The 8,809-nt window shown below is 40.1% G+C and overlaps 1 protein-coding gene across 6 annotated transcripts in view; it reads right to left on the minus strand.

Moving 5' to 3' along the window:
• Positions 1-8,809, minus strand: part of LOC114030733 (protein-tyrosine kinase 2-beta) — a 167,988-nt gene that overhangs the window by 121,228 nt on the left and 37,951 nt on the right. For all 6 annotated transcript variants that reach the window (XM_027845603.1, XM_027845601.1, XM_027845604.1 and 3 more), the window contains exon 2: positions 6,367-6,419. The gene's annotated coding sequence lies outside the window, so the exon portion shown is untranslated. The remainder of the gene's footprint in view (positions 1-6,366; positions 6,420-8,809) is intronic.

The raw sequence follows: 8,809 nt of genomic DNA on the forward strand, positions 1-8,809 counted from the left end.
CTAAAATTTCCATATTAGCAGAAAATTTCTATAAAATTCCTATAATTGCTGAAAAGACCTTTAATTCTTTAATTTGAGATATATTTTCATTACAACATATTTCAAATTAAAGAATGAAAGGTCTTTTCCGCTGTTGTAGAAAATTTTAGCCAGTAGGTAAACAAATTTCTTGCAGGGGCAAGAGGGCCTCTGAAATCACTCTAGATCATAGGATCTTAGATTCAGCGCTGGAAGAGACCTCTGGGTCATCTCATGCAACTCCCTTATTTTACAGATGAGGAACTGGGGTCCACAAAGGTTGAGTGACTTAATAACTTACACATGACCACTCAGGTAGTGACAGAACCAGTATTTTAAATCCAAGTCTTCTTCCTCTAAACACACATTACTCTTTCCACTGTCCTGGTAATGCCAGCCCTGAAGGTCAAGTTGACTTTGATCCTGCAGGTTGATTGGAATTGCTGCAGGAAGAGAAGGGGTTACCTATCATAATAGATGGGTAGAGCTTTTCCTACCAGAGTAGTCTTTCTTCCTCCCCTGTAGAGGATAAGTGGGAACTAACCCAGCCGCAACAGCCAAAAGGTCTCTTCCAAGGAGTTTCTGGGGACCAAAGAGTCTGTCTCTTCTTTCCCAGCTTCTTCCTGTGGCCTATCCTACCGTGATGGTCATCCATCAGGTCCCTTCTTCTAGATCTCTCTTCATCTCCTCCTATCATCACTTCCCTGTCTGATCATAGCTCTAGTCTACACTCCTCCTTTCACCAATGTTGATACTATAATGGGAGACATTAGAGGATTACCCAACTGGACTAGAATGGACCTCAGAAGCTATCTAATCCAACACCTTCATTTTACAAATGAAGATGTAAAGCCCAGAGACGGCAACTGACTTCTCTAAAGGACACACAGCCAATAAGTGGCACAGCAATTTCAGTTCTTTGACTCCAAATCCTGCTCTTCCCTTCCTTTCCCTTCTATTCCTTCTGCTTGGAATATATCTGTACACTTTCTATGTTCTTCCTAACCTCTGTCAATAACAACACATTTATTACTGCCAATAATATTACTATAGTAATGTTATAGCATTAGAGACAAAGACTGACCTTTGATTTCACTGATATAGGGAACAACTAGGTTAAGGAGACTGTGTAGGTCAGAACCTTCTCTTCAACTTATAGCTACAAAGAGCTGACTAGAGCACAGAGAGGTTGGGACTGTCCAGGATCACATGGACAGCATATGTGAGAGGCAGAATGTGAACATGAGTCTTCTTGGCTTTGAGGCTGGTTCTTTACTCATCAAATCATGCTGCAGGTTTATTATAACAACATTATAGATTATCATAAAATATAATACTGCTATTATAATATTAGATTATTTATTATCATTCATATTAATCAGTCATTGTTATTAATAATATGCTATTATCCATAATTATTAATCTGTCAATAATGAGGGCTGAGCCACATAACCAAACCTCTCTGAATTTCACAGGATCATATTTAGAGCAAGAAAGGACCATAAAGGTCAAGTGTGTAAAATGAGGGAGTTAGACTAGAGGACCTCTGAGTTTCTGACTTTCTATGACTAATTGATTTAATGTTGACATACATTTGAGGTCCAAGGAGTCAGCCATGGCCATGTATTTATGTTTGTCTACAAGGTGTAAAGTTTAAGGCCCGTAGGATGCATAATTAAGAACAAAGAGTGAACCTGCCTTCAGAGAGCCTACAATCTATCAGGAGAGACAAGGCAAAGCAACCCCAAAACACATAAATCCATAAAAAGATTTGCTCACATGTACCAGTGGCAGTATGACCAACCAACTTGATGTGTAGATCTCAGTAACTGAAAGACTCTTTTTGAACAAAGGCAAAACCCAACTTGTGAAGTGAAAAGAGAAAATTCCAAAAGGCAAGAGATGCTTATATGTTCAGCAAATAGTCACAGACCAAAGGACAGTGTGGTTTTTCAACCGTTCCCACAAACAGGATAGCAAAAACCTTATCTTTTAATAGGAAGAACCCCGTAGAGGGAAAAAAAAGGCTTAAATGTATATGTGTATATAGAGAGATATAACATATCTGAAGCCAGGGGAAGAGCAATTAGAAAATATATGCATTGTCCTCTTTATACTTCAGGCAGATGAGCTAACATAAGAAATCAATCAACAAGCAAACTTAGTATTTTATGACAGCTATAATGAAGTCAAAGAATATTACTAAGCAAATAAATTAGTTGAAGTACTAGTCATAAATTTAATAATTGTTCTTCAGTTGATAAAAACTTCATTTGGTGTTTTGCTTTATCATAATGGATCTATAGGGGGCCATCGCCAGTTGTCCTCACCTATGTCATGCTACTAGATTCTGATGACTCTGGAGGAGAGAATGAGGCTGATGAATTTGCATAGCCCTGTCTAACTTAAATCTGATTCATTTGCAAGTCAAGACATCACCCTTCTGATGTCATTGGTCCTCTTCAAAAATGAAGGAGGAACAACAACAACAACAATAGATCTACAACTTGTTCTCCATGATTGCTACATGACCCCCTCTTCCCTCCTTCCCTATGTTTACACTTCAACCAGGGTAAATAAAATTTCATTTTAATTATTATTTTTGTTCAGTCATATCCAACTCTTCATGACCCCATGGACCATACTGTCCATGGAATTTTCTTGGCAAAGATACTATAGTGGTTTGCCATTTCCTTCTCCCATTTTAGTTATAATACAGTTGAAAAAATACTAGATCTTGGAATCAATCAATCACAAAATTTTAGAAGGGACTGTGGTTGACATCTAGTCAACTCAAATCTATATATATAAAAGAATTCCCCTCTACAACTTACTGTACACATGGTCACCTGTCCTCTAATTGAAGACAGTCAACTCATAACCTCCCATTTCACATTGGGACAGCTCTAGTTCTTCCTGACCTCAAGTCTAAATTTGCCTGTTATACTAGTTCCACACAGGCTATTTCTGCTTTATGGATTCAAAAAGATCAAGTTGAACATGACAACCCTTCAAATACTTGGAGACAACTATTTGGTTTCCTTCTGGCACCATCTCTCCAGGCTACATATCCTTAGTTCCTTTACCCGATCCTCACATGGAATGAGCTCAAGGCCTTTCACTGTCCTAGTTGTCCTTCTTTGAATGTTCTTCAGTTTATTATCCACCCTAATTCCTGACATAAAAACCCAACAAGTGGATTCCCTTCTTTCCCACAGTGAGACAAAACAACCAACTACTCCTTCCATGGAATCAGTACATAGAGTCAGAGGGCATGGATTCAAATCTTTCTGTGCCCCTTACTACTACCTGTGTGACTTTGGGCAAAGTACCTAAGTGCTGTGGTCCTCAGTTTCCTTATCTAAAATAAGTGGGTTAGACCAGATAGCCTCTAGGTTCACTTCTAGCTCTGATTTTGTGATTCTGTGACCTGTGGGATCACTTCCCCTTCAATGTCCCTGACATTTGCTCAACTTCCACACTTGAATATTTCAATGGCTCCATGATCTTACTCTTAAGGACACTCCCTCTGCTGGTACAGATCACCATCCATCCATGCCTTCTCATCCTTTTCAATGTCTTTCAGTAAGCTCTCTCTTGAGGATCTACTCAACATTCAAGAGACTTTCCTCTGTCTTAGTTCATGTAAATAAATTCACAGTATAAGAACATGATGGCCATGGTTAATATGGAAATATATTTTGCATGTAGTTTACATGTATAACTGATATATTCCTTTGCCTTCTAAATGGGTAGGGGAGAGGCTGGAGTGAGGGAGAGAATTTGGGACTCAAATTTTTAAAATGGTATAAGTAAACAAACAAACAAATAAATAATAGAACATGATGTGGAAAGAATGATAGGCATGGGATCAGGTGCCATTAACTAGCTGAGTCACCTTGAGCAACTCATTTAACCTCTCTGGGTCTCAACTTCCTCATCTGTGAAATTGGTATAGGATTAGATGATCTTTAAGGTTCTATGTAGGTACAAATTCTGTGACTCTATGAACTTCTGTAGGAAATCTCCTCAATCCAGCGTCATTAGAATGAGACTTGTTGTTGCTGTACTCATTCAGTCACGTCTGACTCTTTGTGACCCCTTTTGGGCTCTTCTAGGCAAAGATACTGGAGTGGTTTGTCGTTTCTTTCTCCAGCTTATTTTACAGATGAGGAAAATGAGGTAAACAGAGTTAAGTGACTTGCCCAGGGTCACATAGCTAGTAAATGTCTGAGGTTGGATTTGAGCTTGGGTCCTCCTGACTCTAGGCCCTGTGCTCTATCCACTGTACCACCTAATTGTCCTTCTAGTGGGATAAGGAATCCTTTAAGGCCATGCTGCCTAGAATATCATTCTATGTCAGGGGATAGTAGAGAGAGATAAGAGAAACAATTTGGGACCTAGGCCATTACAAAGTCCTTGGCTTCAGAGCCAGGAAAAGAATGTTAACATTCTTTTCTGAGCTGATGTTCTGCTCTACAGACCAGGGTTTAGATTCAGTTCAACACCTTCTGCAGGAGTTTTTCTGCAACCTCCAATAACTAGTGCCCACCCCTCAAAGGTTATTGCTCACCTCCTCTTTATGCATCTTTGATATACATGTTGTCTCCTTCATTAGAATATATAAGTTCCTTGTAGGTAGAGATTCTTTCACTTTTCTTTTTGCATCCCCAGTGCTTAGTATAGTGCTTGGCATATTAAAATATGGCTCTCATTAGAATGGGAGATCCTTAAAGACAGGAACCATATCTTTACGTTAATTGGTAGCTCCAGAGTCTAACACATAGTATGAACTTAGTAAATGTCTGTGGACCGCATGACTGATATATAACATTTTCTCAATAAATGCTTATTGAGTAATTGGACTGGGCTGGTAACAACAGGGTACAAGCAGAGCGATCACACTAGTTCCCTGATAGGAGGAAACCCAAGTCTGTCCTATGCTTTGGTTTCTTTGCCCATGGTTCATGTTTCCCAGGCATAGACATACTCTTGCCCTTTACCAATGGGAACAGTCAGCCCAGCAACTTCTCACCTCTCCATTAAACTTCATGGCCCACACCACACATGGTCAACTCTTGGTAAATTTGTGAAGTCAATAAAATTTGTCTGGAAATTCCCCCTCCTTGGGAGGGGAGGAAGGGTGAGAGAGAATTTGGAGCTCAAAATTACAGAAAGCATGATGGTTAAAGTTGTTTTTACATGTAGTTGGGAAAAAAACCAACAGAAATTCCCCCACCTTCCTTCAACAATATACACTTGCTTTCCCTAGGCATTTATTTCAGTCTACTCAACTTCATATTCTCCTTTCTCTCCCTCCACCTAAACTTACTCTAAGAAGTTTTTTGATAAACTCATTCAAATTGATAGATGTATGTGTAACCTCTTTCGAGCATCATCTTTTCTTAATTTTGCTATTTCTGTCAAGGGTGCCACAATCCTTCCAGTCACCCAGGTCACCAACCATGGGGTCATTATGGGGTCACCTTCAATCAGCCCCCACATTCAATCGGTTGCCAAGTTCTGTCAGTTCGCCCTCCACAACATCTTTGACATTCACCCCTTTATTTCTACTCACATGACCATCACCCTAGTTCATTGCCTGTAGCATTGCAAGGGCTCCCAAAACCATCTGCTCGCCCTCAGCCTGCCCATGCTGCTATCTATTTTCCACATAGCTGTTAAATTAATATCTCTAAAGCCCAGGTCTGACTCACCTACTCAAGAAGCTTTAGTGGTTCCCTGTTGTCTCTAGAATAAAATATAAATGCCTCTATTTGCTATTTAAAGCCTTTCATAATCTGATACCAGCTTATGTTTATGGACAAATTGCACATTTCTCTCCCCCGTGTACTCTGTGTTCTAGCCAAATCGGTCTTCTTGTTGTTCACAACATTCCCTCATTAAGTCTTTGCCCAAGTCATCCATCATGCCAGGAATGACTCCTGCCTCACCTCCAGCTCATAGAATCTCTAGATTCCTTCAAAGAACAGCTCATTGCTCCCACTTGTCAGACATGGTATAGTGAGAAATCCTCTCATGGATGGTGTAGATTAGATAGCTGCCGAGGTCCCTTCCAACGATCAAATTCTCTGCATCTATTCTTACCTGGGTTTTTAACCCTGGGATATTTTGCATGCTGCTGCTTAGGCATGACTCCAGATTTGTGGAGAGAATGCTGATGTAAAATTGCATGTCTAAGTGAGGAGAAGAGTTGGTGTGAGAGCTTTGGAAGGAAGAAAAATGAGAGATATGGCTATAAGGAGCAAGAGTTAAGATGTGGTAACGTGTGTGTGTGTGTGTGTGTGTGTGTGTGTTGTGCATGCAGAAGTCAAAGGCTACACTTACTTGGTACCAAGAGGTCACAGGTCAGATCTCAGTTAGGCCAGGCTTCAGTGGTACTGTGGAAAGAAAGAAGAAAGATATATCAAGGAAAGAGAAGGGGTTATAGATTATATATCGAAGGACATTAGAATTGAAAAGAACCTTGGGGGTCATCTAGTCCAATGGTTTCAAATAAATAGAAAATAAACCATACTTGGAAAACCATACATGGTTCTATTACATTTTTATTTATTTTGTTTAATATTTCCCAATTACATTTTGCATCATCCACACTTAGGAGTAGAGCGCAGGCCTCATGGTGATCCATAAGCCATATGTTTCATACCTCTGATCTAGTCCATCTCCTTTGTTTTATGGATGAGGAAACTGAAGTCCAGAGAGGAGAAAAGACTTCTCCAGGTCACAGTTTGTTAATGGCAGAGATGGGATTCAAATCCAAGTATGCTGAACCCTAGTTCAGGGATCTTTCCACAAAAGTAGACTTCCTCTTTAATCCCTGCTCTGAGCACCTCTAAGATTAAGAGGGCAGCTCATTGGTAAACTAGTTGCAGTGTGTGGGGCTGGCCCTGACCTTGGTCCTGAGTGGTTTCTTGTTGGTAAATGGATTTGGAATACAAGCAGCAGTGGTAAGGACAGGTTAATGAACTGGCTGGGGTTGCATCTTATTCAATTGTTATATCCCCAGCACCCAGCATAGATCTCTGCACATGACAGGAGTTTGATAAATGACAAAATGATTTACCATATGCAAAGCTCATCACCTTTGCTGGCATGATCTCCAATTTGGAATAGTAGAAAGAGTGCTGGGGATAGAATTTGACAAAGACCTAGTTCTGAATTGGACCTCTGACACAAACTCTCTGATTATGGGCAAGTTCATTAACTGAGCCTAAAGGAGATAGGATAAGACAGTGAAAAGAATACAGATCCCAAAGTCACAGGACCTGAGTTCAAATCCTGCCTCTGTGTGAACTTGGGCCAAGTCATTTCATCTCTCTAGGCCTTAATTCCTTCATGTGGAAAATTGAGGGGGAGGGTGGGGCTGGACTATACACCTTTTCTGGTCCACCCCAACTCTAACTCTATGATCTTGTGTTTTTTTCACCTAGAAAATAGGGATTATATTACCATTAGGAACCACTTCATTAGAGTCATTGTGAGCATCAAGTAAGAGTATATAATTTAAAGTGCACCATAAACTTTAAAGAGCTATAAAAATGGCAGCTGAGCTACATAGTCAGCCTTCATCCTTCTCTGCCTTCCTGGAACTTCAGTTCTTCCCCCTCAATTGTCTACTGTGCATTTCAAATGGAGTGTCCCAACAACATGTCATACTGGGCATGTCCAAGCCTGAACTCCTTGTCTTTCCTCTTAAGCTCCCTCCCTCTTCCAAACTTCCCTATTTCTGTCACAGATGCCACCATCCCAGTATCCCTGGTTTGTAATCTTCATCCCCATTCTCCCTCACCCCACATATCCATGCCATTGATGAATCTTGCCTTATTTACCTCCTCAGCACCCCTCCCGTCTGACCCCTTCTCTCTGTGTACAAACCTGTCACCTTTAGGTGAAGCCCTCTTCACCTCTCCTCTGGATTATTACAACTTAATTGATCTCCCTGACTCAAGGGTCTAACCACTCTAAACCAGTCTACACAATGCCAATAAAGTAATTTTCCTTAAGTGGAGATGGGCAGATAATAATAACAATAATAATAATAACAATAATAATAACATTAGCATTAATAAGCATTTACTATGTGCCAGGCACTGTGTTAGGTACTGAGGGTACAAATATTGAAATGAAGACAGTCCCTTCCCTCAAGGAGTTTATATTCCAGTGCTTAACACAATGCCTTGCACATAGTAGGTGCTTTATAAATGTTGATTGATTGGTTGATTAAGTAAGTAGAGGTAATACATATAGGGAAGTGGTGACCAGGGAGACTTATTTTAATTTGGAAAGTCACCAGGATAGTAAATAGGATTACAGAGGAGAGGACTGATACATCCTTTTCAGTAAGAATGACATATTGAGTTGATTACCATTCCAGGCCTGAAAAGGGGGAAAAGGGTAATGAAGTATCTAGAAAAGGCAGTTGATAAGAAGATAGCCACCCATCAATTGGGGAATGGCTGAACAAGTTGTGGCATATGAATGTAATGGAACACTATTGCACTATAAGAAATGATGAGCAAGCGGACTTCAGAAAAACCTGGAAAGACTTGTATGGTCTAATGCTGAGTGAAGTGAGCAGAACCAGAACGTTGTACACAGTAACAGCCACGTTGTGCGATGACTAATATTGACAGACTTAACCCTTCTCAGCAATACAAGAATCTAAGATATTTCCAAAGGCCGCATGATGGAAAATGCTATCCACATCCAAAGAAAGAACTGTGGAGTTTGAATACAGATCAAAGCATACTATTTGCTATTTTTTTCT

This window comes from Vombatus ursinus, unplaced genomic scaffold (assembly GCF_900497805.2).
Source record: "Vombatus ursinus unplaced genomic scaffold, bare-nosed wombat genome assembly UNPS02014991.1, whole genome shotgun sequence".
Lineage (NCBI taxonomy): Eukaryota > Metazoa > Chordata > Mammalia > Diprotodontia > Vombatidae > Vombatus > Vombatus ursinus.